General features: G+C 45.2%; 1 protein-coding gene across 1 annotated transcript in view; it reads right to left on the bottom strand.

Moving 5' to 3' along the window:
- LOC139815606 (uncharacterized) overlaps positions 1-15,776 on the bottom strand; it is a 294,108-nt gene that overhangs the window by 20,214 nt on the left and 258,118 nt on the right. The window lies entirely within an intron of this gene.

Here is a 15,776-nt window from a genome sequence, read left to right as displayed (position 1 = left end):
GTTTTTATACGATGAAACTTGTCTCTCATTTAACACAACAGCGCAACTTAATTAATATTAAATACAGTATATACGTGCGGGTAATTAGTTAACGTTGAATTTATCTTGATATTAACGCGCGTACCCCAGTACGACCGTTACACGTTCGTGTGGCAACTTCGTTATATATTTTATCACGGGGAATTACCCTCATTTTCGATTTCACACAGGGATCGCGGCGTTTTACGGTGCGTCGCATCGCCGGCGCGCAGACGTTAGTTTAATTCGCATTACTTCCCTCATAAATCTGTCGAGACTCCGGTGCGCGCGTCTCTGCAGGACGGCAGTATAACGCGGTGCATAACGTAAAATTCATATATGTATCTCGCGTGTATATATCGCGGTAAGCGCTCGCCGAAGGATCGGGAGGAGGATGGGATCGTAGACCAGGAAACCACGAGAGAGAGCTCCGCGATTCCAGGCGCTCGTTTTCGATCCCACCATCCCACCCCCGGCGAGAAGCGCTTTTTCCCTCCCTCTCTCCCGTCCGTCTTCTCTCTTTGAGCCGGGGCTGTTCCGATTCCAGGCAGTTTTTGCTGAAACATCGTACCGTTGATCCGGCATTTTCCAGGCCGCTTGGTTTATCGCTCGGCTTGATCCCTCTGTTCGTACCGCGGTGTTACAAGCCCCTGCAATCGATGTTTTCGTCCCATCTTTCTTACTCCGGCTACGTTCTTACGGCCTCTCCTCTTCTTTCCGCCCCTTTCCTCCATCGCGCCGTCGCTCCTCCCTCTCGCCTTGCCTCCGTTATCGGAATTTACCTATATATTTCCTTTTATCCTTGTTTCTCTCTCTCTCTCTCTCTCTCGCTCTCTCTCTCTGCTTTTCCCAACCTCGGCAGATAACCGCTGCCGCCGCCACCGTTTGTCTTTCGACTCTTATAGTTACATATACGCGGCGATGTAAAGCTCTGTACGGTCCCCTGACCGTGCATTCAAGACCTCGATCTCACTCGGAAAGAAATCGACTTGCGATATCGAGTAAAGTTACAATAGAGATACATCGCGCGGTGCCGCAGAGAATGGAGTTTTGTCGAATTTATTTCTCGAGAAACGATTTAAGAAATGAGGTGTTTGTAATATCGATGTGATATGTTATTTTGCTCTTTCGTCGAGAGATTTCGCTTACAATATTCGATTTACTTTCGCCATGTATTTGGACAATTCCTTCGCGAATGGCCGCCTTTGCGCGCGCGCGCGATTCTCGTTCTACGATCTCGTTTGTCCATTAACTCGGTTCCCTTTAATGCATCGTAGTTGCGGCTCCTCCACGGTGTTTTGACACTCGCCGATGCGTAACGTCGACCACTATAACATGCCGCCCGGTCCATTTTGCAGCGCGATTTATTTGCGTCACCCTTCCACCCTCCTGAGAATCGTCGCGACGCTCGCTGCCGATAGAATCATTGTCGTATTTCATCGAGGGAGAGAGGAAAGACGGGGGGAAGTGGAATCCCCCGGAAGTGGACGAAGTGGTGCAATCCCGAAAGATTGTGTGCGCCGCAGACAGGAAGCGCACGGTCAGAGGATATAAATTGAATCGCGGGGTTTCGCATCCGACGCGTAAAAGCGAGTTCGCACGCCCTTTAAATCGTCAATGCGCCACTGTCTCCCCGCCGTTTCCCTGCTTTCGCTTTATTGCGGCGCTAGACAACCATTATGGAGCGGAAGATGCCAATAATTTTCGTGACGCGCCGCGATTACGTCGCTTGTCCAACTCGGCGACAGTTCGGTGTCCGTTAATTCGGTGTTCTTGACTTTCGGATGTGTCTGCTCTTTTGTTCGAATGACTCCCCCGCCCGTCCCTAACGTAATATTAACGTGAAATAAGAAATTTTCTTTCCTTGATATGCTGTAATCGAATATATTTGAAATATTGTTGCTAATACAGCTAGAGAATAAATTCACATTATTATATCGATACCTTTTTTTAAACAATTGTTAATGTATTATGCTCTATGGGATGAGATAAAAGTGATAAGATAGAAGTGTCGCATGAATTGTATGTTGCAAGAACGAAACTCATTGTTAATTAAAGCTATCGCAGATATGGTGAGCCGCAGGATTAGCCCAAAGTATTCTCGTACCGGTCGCGGTGACCTGTGGCTAGCCGTTGGCTTAGATACACGGGGCTTAGATTCGCCTTGGGTTTGCTTTAGGCCACCCTCACGAAGGCGATACGTCAACGTCATAATGGGGGTCATAAATCCAGCTCGCACGCGCCTAAACCTCGCTCGCTCGTGGGTAGGGGGGGGGGGGGCCGCACGCGGACCACGCATCGCAACCGTCCATAATCCGTCCGCGTGTTCATACCTCTGCCTTAGTTTGCACACTGACTTCATTGGATATTCTAGAGACTTCATCCGTCATATCGTTTCCGGCTGACGCGCCGTGAGAAAGTACCTATAGGCAAATAAATACAGAGATTACACATCGTTATTAATTCTTTCGGATCGTATTTGAACGAACAGTAACAATACTCAGGATTTAATACGCAGCTGATAGAAAATATATTGCGTTTATAGAAAAAATTATTTTAATATTTTCTTGAAGTAAAAGAAAAATTTATCAAACCGAGCATTTTTAAAACTACTTCTACCCTTCTCTTTTTTAAGATGATTTATATAACTCTTGATATTAATTACGCTGTAGAACAACGGCGTAGGGGCGCTATAATAGTGGTATCACGTTAACATTATTTCACACAGCCGTTATCACAATTTCGCCTTGCAGGTGCTAGAATCTAGATTACTCGAGCTATATACGCAGGTAATTAACCGAAAGCAGTTTGTAGAAATAATTTCACTCTTATCGCGCGGGTAAGGGTGAGCGAAATAAATCTGCTCTGCATTTTCTTTTAATCCTCGCTAACTCGAGCATGTTTCGTTCGCAAATCAGTGGCAGTAGCCACTGCGACCCAAGTGGCAGCTGTGTCGTTGATGGGGAAATGTAAGTGGTGGCAGTAACCTCGAAGTTATCGTGCGGCGAACAGGGTCGTAACGAGCATACCAAGCGTAGAACGCAGGTTACCGGTCGAAGATTGACATTCTGCCACGGTCTTATGGCCAATAAGGGTTGTTTACCCTGATGTTGTAACATGCACGCGATCGTACGTCAGGCGACAGTGTCACTATAAAGTCGTCAATCCGTTGTACTTGCTGTTAGCTATTGCTATTAAGAGAGATTATTAACGTTCTATTTATCACCTAATAACAATATCAAACATGAGCGAGAAATGGTAGAAAAATTTTTAGGAGGAGCGAATATTCGCGTGCATTTGCTTTAAATAAACTGAAAAATGTAGATTAAGTATATATACATAATATAGTGAGCACGATACATACTATACGGTCGTTGACAGATGCATGAAACGTTTCTTTTTGTTTTTTGAGACGATCTGTCGTGAGTAATAGATGCTATGATTTCCCAAGAGTTTTTCTCTTTCTCTTTTTCTCTCTCTCTCTCTCTCTCTCATACACATCAGAATTATTATATTTTTATACGAACGTGTGACTACCTATCTTTCTATTGTATAATATTACACAATAGAAAATATTGCGCTCAAAATTATAATATTATCGTAACACAATTGGCATTAATAGAATGTATAATCACGAAATTGTACCTGACCCGATAAATATTTCAATGTTACGATGCACCTATCGATGGTCCGCAGAATTTAGTAATATTTATGTTCTCGTTGGAGCAGGTCATTGGATTACGTGCTACACTCGATTCGCTTGTATCGGTTTTGCTGCGGCAAGTAGGTTAATGGCGAAACCATTTCGAGACCTTTAACGTCGGTATCGCGAAGCGATAGTTTCAATTCAATTTGGGGGAGTCAATTATGTGAGAACGGCGGATGCGCTTTTAGATTATTCGTGATAAAGCATTCGCAGTAAAACGAATTATTGTGAATATTCTTCATTTATCTGCTTTGAAATTACACGAATGATAACACGTATATAACACGTATAAAAATAACAATGAGAGGGAAAATTGGTTTTATTTTAATAGCCATTGCTAATGTACAATGGAGTAATGAAAATGGGAAATATACAGGTATACAATACCCGGCTTGCAAAATGCGGAGTGATGAAATAATATGAAGCAATAACGTAATTAGTATCTGAAAATGCACGAAAGCGGAACGCGACGCGAAACGTCGAGCGGCGAGAGATGATAGAAAAGTGTTGGGAAAGGCCGGATAATTTATCAGAGTAGAAATTTAATTTTCTTGAAAGCAAAGAGCTATGCGGCACGACCGATGAAGAAAACTCGCAGTAATACGGCGCCTGCAATCCTCAGTTCAACCGAAATCACACTATCATTAAATAAACGCAGTATTTGTAAGCGAGAGAGATATTGATCCTTTATTTCCTCTTTTCTTGAAGGGAAAGAAATTTCACAGTAAAACACGTTGATGTAACGCTTCTCATTTGTCAATATAGAAAGCGGGAGCATCGATTTAACCATCAATTCGCGAGTATAATTCCGATTCGAATCTAATTATCGAGTATTATCAAATATAAAGAAATGCGGGGCGAGAGTACATAGCGTTCCCATTTGCCGAAACGTTTCGGTTGATCCGAAAACGAAGCGGGATTTCGAGCAACGAGAGGCGAGGAAGTGGGAGCGAGCGAGCGACGGAACGTTGCCTTCGTCTTCGGCGAAGACGAAGACGACGACGACGACGACGACGACGGCGACACTTGCTGGTCGCCAAGAGCAACGTAGCAACAATCCCGTTTAGTACTCCCAGCGTGTCTGCGCGGTGGAGAGTACAGAAACGTGGTGGTGGCGGCGGCAGGCGAACGAGCTCTGTGGCGGTGCCAAGGGGAGGGTGTGCACGAAGGGTGGATGAAAAGTGAAGAGTGGGGTACCAGGATACGAGACGGCTGGCTAGGATGGTGTTGCGGGGTGTCGAGGGGCGCGCAGGAGGATGACGGAGGCAGTCGGAGGATACAGGGGGATCGGGTGGAGAGCCGAGGCAGAACGGGGGTGGAGGAGGGGGTGGTCTGGGTGGTTGGTTGGTGATGCATTGCGCGAACTCCCCGCGGCGAGGTCACGTGACTCGTACCCCCGGCCTATCATTGATCGCTCCCCGGAGGAACGTCGGACACACTGTACCCACCAAGCATTGTACCTTGCACCTTACCAGTTTTCGGAGGGCAATCCTCAAAGCTGAAGAGAGAGAGAGAAAGAGAGAGACGGTGGGTGGACGGTGAGATGTTTCCGCCAGCGACACTTCGAAACATCGTTCCGGCGCTCTATGATTTCACGCTTTGCCGTTTGCGAAATTTTACTTCAACTCGCGTGTCCTTCACTTTGTACAACAGCGTTGTCCTTTTATTAAATCTTTGTAACAGATATGCAAAAGTAGATACGATACGGTTATCTCATGCCTTATCGATCAATGTCACGATAACAATGCAGCCCGATAGTCCTCTGCGACACACGGTGACATCAGTAATATTGCGAACAATAAATATTCCGGTTGTGTTTTTCGGAATATTACGATATGCAAAGTCGAATGATATTTGAATGTGTGAGTGTCGAGTGAAAACATGCGAGGCTATTTTTTTCCTGACAGAGACCGGGAAGACACTTTAGCAGAGTGTTACACCTGAAAAATTCCTATCTTTCTTTCTCCGTGTTATTCGCTGCTTCGCAACAAGCGTTCTTTTCGCGAAATAGGTTGTAATATAATAAAATAGGACAAGCTAAATATTTTATATCCTCGTACACAGAATGTTATACGTGAAATAACCCCGTCGCGCGCGTATCTCGTAGAGAATATCGGAGAGACAAAGAGAAATATTACACAGCAGAGCGCTTCCATTTAGAACATAATAATTTATACGCTTTGAAGAATTGAAATTTCCTATATTTCACATACACGGCGCGCAACCAGAATAAATATTAATTATTTTAAAATGCACGAGCGATAATCACAATTCCGAACAGTCGACGCGATGTTATGGTTAATTCTCACCGAACCCGCAGCCGGAGCTTCCATACATCGAAATAGACAGAATAATTTATGATTACACGTCGAGCGATGAAGCTAATTAGCAAATGATATTTAACGGCGTGATAACGCTCTTGCGCGTGTCCGTACATTGGCATGAAAACGTGTAGCATCCGTTTCGGATTAGTTCAATGTGTAATTATGAAAAATCTCTGTCATTTGTGTGCTTTATACGATTCCTACTGATCGTTACACGTGTGAACGCCACTAATGGCGCTCCTGCCAGCAGATTACAGTTTCTGTTCCAGATATATTGACATTATCATTCGCGTCCGCACCGACGAAAGACTATTAACAGTTAATACGTGTAACTATAAAGTATAAAATTAAAAAAAATTTTAATATCTAAAGAATTTTACGTTGCTACTTTCTTCGCACAAATATAACTACAAATGAAATTTTTATTCAGCTTATGGACAACAAGAGTTCCGAGATCGTTTATCGCGTTTATTGTACAGATTCTTGCTAATAGGAAAATAATAACGCCGAACAAAGAGCCGCCGGCAGCTTGCCGACGATCCCGAGGTGACGTTCGACGGGAATTGGAATTTCCTGCGGTTCTTTTGTGATGCAAAGAGAAGAGGCCGGGAAACACCGGTGTCGGTGCGAGCGGGAGACAGCGATGTCTTTTTGAATTAAATAGTTACGACACCCTCAAAGGCCAGCTGCTCGGACTCGGAATCTCGGCTCTCGCAACCCTCCCTTCGCAACCTGCTCCTTTCCCGCGAAAACTCTTTAAATCGCTCCTTTTGCTCCCGGCGAGAGAATTTATTAAAAGGGTGAAGTCGAAGAAAAGAAGGGTAAGCAGCATCGGGGCTTAAAAGCGAGCCGAGCTTTAATATATTTTGATTGATAGGATTAGCACTTCCTCGATTCGTAGGGCGGACTCTTGGTTGGGTCCAAGAACAAGGAATATTAAGAATCGCGTGAATTCTCCCGCGAAAAGTATCATCCACAAAATAGTGAGAAATCTTCAGAGATAAGCGATTATGTGACAATCTCCGACAATAATACTCGTAACAATATATGTGTATAAATATTTTTCGAAAATACAAATGAATTCCGCTTTGCTTCTCGTAATTCCATAAACTTGTCGTTCATCAGGATTGCGTGACAAATGGAATGGCGAGGAAGAGGTTGAGTTTTAGGGAGATTCTGAGGAGAGGGTGGGGACGGATGAACCGGATGGTGGCAACGCGGAAAGCCGTGTAAGAAAGAACGAGAGACGAAGGGTGGTGGGGTGGTGGGAGGGAGGGTGGGTACAAGAATAATTGAAGACGAGTTTCCTTCACTTCGCGGATAGGGGTGGTTGCGCGAATGGGCGTGGGGGGAGTAGGCTGTTGATGGAGGCAGCACCAGATGTTATCTTCCTCCTTGGGGTGACACCATCAACTTTTAGACAATGCGAGGACTTTTCGGCGAAATATCAAACTTCGGTCGCGTCTTGTCGACGCCAGTCTCCCTCTTTGCTTCTCATCCCGTCCTGGCACAACTCCGCTCACCGATGACACAGTTGGCCGTTATTATTAAAATGTAAATTTCTCCGGAGATTTGTCTCCAGCGACGATATATCTGGAATTTGTCCTTATTACTGTAAGATCGTATTGCGCGGCAAATGTTACGTGTAAAATCAAGAGCAAGATTGAGTGGATATTCAACAGTCATCATAATTATATTATGGTTTAGTTAATATTTTTTTCTTTCTAGAAATTATATTCAATGAATATTATAACTTACAATTTCGTTAAAACATTTTAAAACGTCGCGAATTAAAAACTTTTTCCCAACACCAGCTATAAATTAAACTACCGGGACTGAACAAAGTACTCGCGGTATAATCTCTGCATTTATCACGTAGTTTATCTCATACTATCTCTTTGTCGAAGATAAAATCGCGTGGAGTTTTTTTCTCACCTCGTACATTGTCAAAAGCGGACTATTACTGACCAGTCGTATCAGTGTGAAGTGAAATGACCGTTCGGTCTGCCGTCTAGAAAGGGAAAATAGCAGTTGAAACGACCCTCTTTTTCTTTCGAAGTAACAGCAAGACGATTATGGCCATTCGACTCGCGGAAGGGAATCGAATGATTTGATCTTGGCGAGATAAAACTGAGGTGAGAGGAAGGACGAGGAATAGAGAGAGAAATGAAGGCGAAACACGGCCAACTCGCAGTAGGAAATGGAGGTGAATTCAGGTACTCGAGGTCGGGCAAGGGAGACAGATACCACGATGCAAGATGGCAAGAAAATGGGGGGTAGAAGGCTAAGTATGAGATCGGGTACCTTTATCGACGCCATCCTACTCGTAAATTGAATCAAAAGAGGAGCGAAATGAGGAGACGACTTCGGAGGGGGCGCGGGCGGTGCGCGAGGCGACGACAGCGAAGGTATTTTACCGGGAGTTAAAATGGGCCCTTAATCAATGTCCTTTCTTAACTACAAGCCATGAGATAAACGGCCGGAAATGACGCCCCGATAAGAAAATTGCTTACCCGACGTCTCTCGGGCACGACGACTCTTTCGAAAATTGCCTCGCTTTCCCAACATCCGGTGCGTATCTTTGCTCGTGCCCCTTGATAAACCGTTATCAAAATAGATGTCCGCCCTGTCGACGATTTTATCCATCGACGTCCTGAAAGGGAAAATAGGATGTTGCTCTAAAACGCGTCATAGTATACTTGTATATTAAAACTGTCATAAATTTTGTGATCAATATTACGTAAATGAAGTACAATAAATATTTTATAATTTTATATATTGGATGATGTGGGTACAATAACTTTTTATTGGTAAACTTGTACTTGTAGAAGATTTCACACCAATAGAGCTCATTACTCGTAGAACAGGTTACACCCTCGTTTACCGCGGCAATTTATTGCAGATATCAATCTTTGGTATGTGAAGCAGTCCGCAGCATTTGCATGCGCAGGACGCTTCCCCGACGACAGGTGCGACCGCAGATAAGCGGTCGAATTTTTGGGCCAATTATTGGCATTTCGCAAAGCATTTCAGGCCGAGGATAAGCGATGGACTTAACGAGCATCGTGGCATAATGCGTTCTTTTACTGATGCGGCTATGTCGAGGGCATGACGCAGGTGTTGCACTATCTTACGTGCAGTCCGCAGGATGTCGATTGTTCCGTATTTGGTTACAATTTATTACACGCGATTACTGATTTACGATTGCGCGAGTCAGCGGACAGATGAAACATTATCATTCCTTATTACGTTTGCGTGTATGATTATGAACAAGCGTGATGATGCTTAATAAATATCGATAACTGCATTATAAATTACAATTTATTAAAGAGTATGCTGCATATTTTTTATATATTAATAACACGGAAAATGCCTTTGTTAAAAAATTGATGACTTATCGGTGAATAGATAACTGTTAAATAAATATGTAAGATCGCGCCCACCGCGATAGGTACAATTTCAGAAAAAAATTCCAGTTACTGACCTCGCGACTAGTCCATTATACGAGATATCTGGCGCAACACTGGTAGCGAATCTCATAGGCTATGCAACAATTATTATGCAAATAGGTGGCCGTTTAGCGGCTGCGGATCGCGCGGAATTGAAATTCCGACCGCGTCTAGGGGGGAAGAAAGACGCGCGTACGGCGGAACGCGCGAGAGACGAGCGGTTGCCTGTATTTTAATGCTCTTACACGCAGCACCAAGTATTTAAGATAGTCGGTATAAGAAGATCGTGGAAAGGAAGGGAGATAGAGAGCAACGATAGAATCGGAGAGAGAGAAGGAGAGAAAGAGAGATTAACGAAATAAAGGAAATCAGGAAGTGTGCGAGGGGGGGAGGGAGGGAGAAGACATCGTCTTGTAGGAACACGCTGTTAAGTATGGGTTTACGGCAGATGCATATCGCGATGTATATATTGTGTTTTACTCGGGGAAGTGCGTTCCGGAGTAATAAAGGTGCCGGCGGATGGCCGAATACCGCCGCCGCCGTTTCCGCGAGACGGTCCTCGATTACATATTCAGACGTATACGTCGACGATCGACATCGTTTCGGTGTAGGTGAAGGAGAATACAATTACGGGATAGGGTAGAAATTTGAGATAATATTTTGAAGGCTCTATGATTTCGGCTCTTCCCAGAACAATATAAAAATTCTTAACGCGAGGTTTACATAACGATGTTGTAGATGCAATCGAAAACAAGTAGAAATATTGAGCAATTTCCGTGTATGACAGTTTTGGAACAATAAAATATTGCTCTTTACGGAATCTCGGTGTAACTTACGCCATTAAGTATTACGATCAATGATTCAAATAGATCGGTGCTACGAGCAACGTGGCCGCGAAAAAAAACCGAGTCGTCGCGCAGGTAGATCGCACGGAGCGACGAGATTTATCATGGAATCCTGTCGCGAAAGACCGTCCTTCGCGAGTACCTAAGAACGGAGCATCAGAATCCGCCCAGCGAGAGGATGGGGAGAGAAGGGAGAGAGCGAGGAGTTATCTCTAGATATATACCGGCCGTGCGCGCGGCGGGAACAACGACAAATGTATCGAGGTATTCCCGAGGAATTGAACTGCAGCTCGCGCGCCTCTCGCTGGGACGCTTTTGCCGCGGGGTCACGCGAAATATGCTCGTCCGTCCTTCGACAATTTGATCCCGCCGATGAGATAGCATTGTGAATCCCGCGGTAAGCGCGCGACCGGCCGGCCGGCTGGTTTGCTGTTTGGTTGGCTGGTTGGCTGGTTTGGCTGGCTGGCTGCGAGACGATGACTCGGTGCCGGTAACCGCGACCGGCTTCTACTCCACTCTCTTTCTCCCTCTTTCTGATTCTCTCTTTCTTTCCCTTTCGTTCCTCTTTCCGCCAGCAGTCGAGATATTTATATCGGACGACTCGCCGATAGCGCGCGCGCGCGCGTTACCGCTCTTTTCTTGGCAGCCGCGCTACTTACGCGATGGTAGTCGAGCTTTCATGTTTCTATCTGGTACCATGCCGCCGTGCAATTTTCCTTCTTGCTCTCCCCACACATCTTCCTCGTATTTCTCCATCTTATTTTCGCCTTTCCTTGTTTTACCCACAGCGATACTTATACACGGACGGCTTTAGCGTGAGAGCAGTACATTATCGGTTAGTTCACGTATATCGTTTGTCTCCTTTATCTGCTTTCCCCGCCTCCTTTTCCCGGTTAGCCCTTCTTTCCTTCTACCTTCTACCTCCAACTTGTCTCACTCTGTTCTTTCTCTCTCTTCATCCACGGTTCTGTTCCCCTTGAGTTTTCTTTTTCTTTTTCTCGTCTTCCTATCTTCTGTCCTCCCGTCTCTGAGTTACATATATACGCAGCGTGGTCGCATGTTTTAACACGTGTTTCGCGCAAAAATTCACTTCGCGATTCGCCGATAAGCGTGCCGATGTCCTCCCAGATTGCACCGTTGGCAGTGCCATTATACTCCCGCGGCGATTTCTGAATTGTCGCGTAGTAAATATCCTACAGTCAGATTCTCCTCGCACAATCCACCAGACTGAGAGGGATTCCTTTACTCCACGAGTTCTCGCACGGTTTCGGGAATGCGTAGGTCTGTAGATAGCGATCGAAGTTGCTGTCTGTGCCGACCGAAATTTCGTACTTGACTTGGCAAACGCGTGATAATTCTCGGCTTTAGCGGGAGTTAAGTTTCGATCAGGTAATGAATATACTCGAGATTGTTAATATATTAAATATATTATCCCAGAATTGTCGACCACTCCTTGCGTCAAAAGCATTCAATTTGCATGGACAACACCGTACAGTAAGCATGTACATACATTCGATTGGTCGTAAAACGAGCGTGACCTTCATTTCTACGCATGTTCATCAGATAGAATGGTGGCGATGCGACGCATAGCCACACACAGTCGTAGCAAGTTGCATCGTTGCAGGATAAGCGCTCACGTGGGCACGTTCGCATGATATAATACCATGCATAAACGCTACTGAGTGTAGTATTAGCGTAGTATGTGTACGTTATTAGATAGATAGATAGAGAGAGAGTGTGTGTGTTGGCGCATTATGATGAGAGGAGTAGATTGGTAAATACACAACCCACTCGCCATAACTCACACCAGCCCGGCGAATTATAAATTATAGTCGGTCGTTGCGCGGGCGCACGCTCGCACCTGGTAAGCGACGTTGGAAAGCCGACTCGTCGGGGATGATTTCTCACCGGGATGCTTAACGGACAGAAAAATTATGTTTTGCGCACGGGATCATTTTGTCGTGGTCGCGCCGCAAGGTGTGCGCGGGCACGCGTAAAAATTATCGCGCGTTTATTGCTGAGATGATCGCCATCTGGTTTACGCTCGCGCGAGATGTACAGCGGTAACGCGAGAGGATACATTTTTTAATTTTAATTCGAGTATAATTTTTGAAACGACGGTAGGATGATGAAACCATAACATTAGCATTTTTTGATGGACTAATTGAAAATTTATTTTTACGATTTAATTTTTACGATAAACGGTGCGGGAATATAAATATGTTCGATATTCATAATGGCCTTAGGAAATATATATTGGCATTGTAGAATATTTCGAAGCGGTTGGATGTGTCCGCCAGCCGGGTCCCCAAATCGCCTTCCAGCAAAAAGAGCCGATCAATTTCAGATTTATAGTCCGGCCGCGCGTTAATTAGTAACCTGGCGTCTGAAACGCGGCGAGAAAAAACACCGTCTCCCACCTCCTCCTGTCTCTTGAGGTTCCGAGAGTGGCAAGTTGCCGGTTTTTGTCGGCAAGTCGTTCGATAGAGGCTCGATATCGAGCGACGGTTTTGTGTAATGGATCGTGTAACTTGCGTTCAAAAGTGCAAGACACGATTATATTTAACAGCTATTTTTATTAATTGCGAGAATAATGACTAGCTGTCGTCCTTATTAAACATATACCTTGCGCACGTTGACGGTAGTAGCGAATATAGATGTAAGAAGTTTTGAGAGGACAAGCCAATTAGGCTTCGCAGCGTCGCGTCCTCGGGATCTAAAGTGGTAAGCAGGTGTGAGACGAGTATAATCGTGTATATATGCGTGCGTACGCGTGAAACGGTCGTGTTAACACACGTGTGAATCCGGCGGGCGCAGCGGGGTATCAAATCATTTCTCGCCGCGGTTCAGGCCTTCTACGGGCCGCTTCTTCCTACCTGCCTTCGCCAACCAGAAAGTGTCTCCTCGCAAGAGCTAACGCATATATACGGAATAACTTAAACGTTGAACACGAATGAGAGCTTTATGTCCACTATCCTTGTATTTGTATCCGCTATCTGCGCTTACACGCGTACGAGTCATGTTCAGTGCTGCAATCCTGTGCAAAAAAAAAGAGAAAGAGAGAGAGAACGTGAAAACGCATGCATTTTCCGCTTTATCGCGGCAACCAGGTCGTGCTCGTTATCTATTGGATAGCTGTCTACTTTGTCGAATGCACTGTTGCACGAGCACTTGTCAATGGTATCGTTTGACATGCAGTTATCAGCCGCACTTCATCAGGGCGCGCGATATCGTTTCGACTTCGATGGCGGCACGTTTTGCGTTTCGCGTTCCGTATACACGCGTGGCTACCAGTTGTGCACTTTCTTTGCGACCGCGACTCCGCCCCCGCAAACGCCCCTTAGGAATTATGCGGTCCGTTGCGTCATGAAGCGGTACACACCTGTGTGGCCGTGTCTCTTCGGCAAGAACGTGACTCAACTGTACGATGACTTCGGTCATTTTGAAAACGGGGTGAATCCGTAATTTCTGAGAAGCAAAATTACTGGGTAGGATGTGTGTCGTTACCACAGCGCGAATTTATAACGTGCGTGTATCCGTAATCTTTAACGCGTTATAACGTACACGCTATTTAGCTTGAAATGTTTACGTGATCTTGTTGACGCAAAATATGAAGTTTATCCGACTATTGGAAATAAAACTTCGCAGACGAAGTTCCGATAAAATCAGTATCGTACCGAACGAGCGTCGATCCCTCGTCGAGCCGCGGCAAAGTCTCGATTTTCGATCCTCGAAATCGAGCGGCATCGTGTGTCCTACGCTATATACGATCTGAGATCCACTTTGGGTCGTACCCGACTTGTCGAGGAGAGCCACGAGGGACCTAATCCTCCGAACTTGCACAGTCCGTGCAGCGCAAAATCGCGCCTTTCACGAACATGTGTCTGACATTTTTAATCGTCGGATTAAAATAACTGATGCCAAGGTGTAGCCCCGGGAATCCATTATCCGGCGGCGGATGAGGGACTGGCCACCCAAAGTGTCGCGTGTCCCCCGGGACCTGCCAGGCCATGCCAGGCAATGTGGACCGTTTTAAGCCTGACTTTAAGTCGTTCTGATTTTGTCATGAAACATGATACCGCGCTCGAAACAAATAGAGAATAAAAGACGAAGTACTTAACCGAATTTTAAGCGGCAAGCGAAGCGTGCAGAGTCTCACCAGTCCGAAATTATGTTCTTCAAAAAAGATAGGTGGTCTAATATCCGTCCACGTCAAATAGAAGATACAGCAGAACGTTGCTTTCTTTCAAATACAGCGGGTGTTTCGCAAAATTCGTAAAACCAGCATTCCCCCTCGGTATATGGCTATACACCAGGAGTTACGAGTAGCGCCGGAGGCACCGTTGCGATCGAGGGATTCCTTTATTGCTCGGATAATATAATGATCAGACCCTCGGCTGACTAAAGAAACGCCCGGAGGTTTACTGGTAAATTACCGAGCATCCTGCAATTACTGATGTAAAGAGTCGTAGGCTTATTCTCTGTATAAGCACCGCTTGTAATACGGATCCGACGGAAGTTATTTTAAGAACCGTATAACTATTAAATATTTTTGGTGGAGGAATATCATAGCGCCTCGCGCATAACTGTGCGTACACGACCATCTTGGTGCGATAGAGCGCACCGTGTAGAAAGAGGGGAAGCGAGGATGCAACAGGAGTGTACTTCCGGAGGGCGGTACTTCTCGCGGTGGCTCTTTACGTCAGCAATTCGCTGTGCTATTCGTTCATGTGCGTGGCCTACGTGCATAAGTGTTCCAGGTAAACTCCATTACCGGCAGCCATGTTTCTTGCGTTGCTACCGTGTACTCCGCTATTCATCAGGTAGTTTGTCAAGATGGTCATTGCACGCGAGACAGAAGCAGAAGTGGTATCGGTTTACGCTCGACGCAAGTACGGCATAACAATTACGAGACATGACATTTTTTTTTGTTTTAAGGGAACATCTGATACCGTCCACAGCATCGACAGAAACTAAATACAGATTCAAAGAAGGCGCACAAAAAATAATATTCCACGAGCGTATGTTTTGCAAGTTGGTAGCCGCGTTCAGATTTCCAGGAAGCTCCAGTAGAATGTTTACCGTGAGCACATTTGTTCTGTCGTGTACACGATCCGCTTAAAAAGGAATATGATAAATCGAGGCCAACGGTAGTATGGACGAGTACAAATATGTTAAAAATTAGCTAAACAAATATATATTACTCCGACGTCTCATTAAGGATCGCGGACGGTTAATTTATTCCATTTACGTGAACGCCAACGTTACTTCGCGAAAACCAGACCGTGCGCGATATAGCGCGATTGAAAAGCGGCGAATTAAAGCGGCAGCCGTCACGAATTCCATAGAAATTCCATTATGAGAAAACCGTAAGCGTATAATTAATATTACACGTAACTAGGTATCGTTGCATATAATATACATATATGCCCGC

Source organism: Temnothorax longispinosus, chromosome 7, assembly GCF_030848805.1.
Source record: "Temnothorax longispinosus isolate EJ_2023e chromosome 7, Tlon_JGU_v1, whole genome shotgun sequence".
NCBI classification, from domain to species: Eukaryota; Metazoa; Arthropoda; class Insecta; order Hymenoptera; family Formicidae; genus Temnothorax; species Temnothorax longispinosus.
This window is presented reverse-complemented; position numbering and strand designations above follow the sequence as displayed.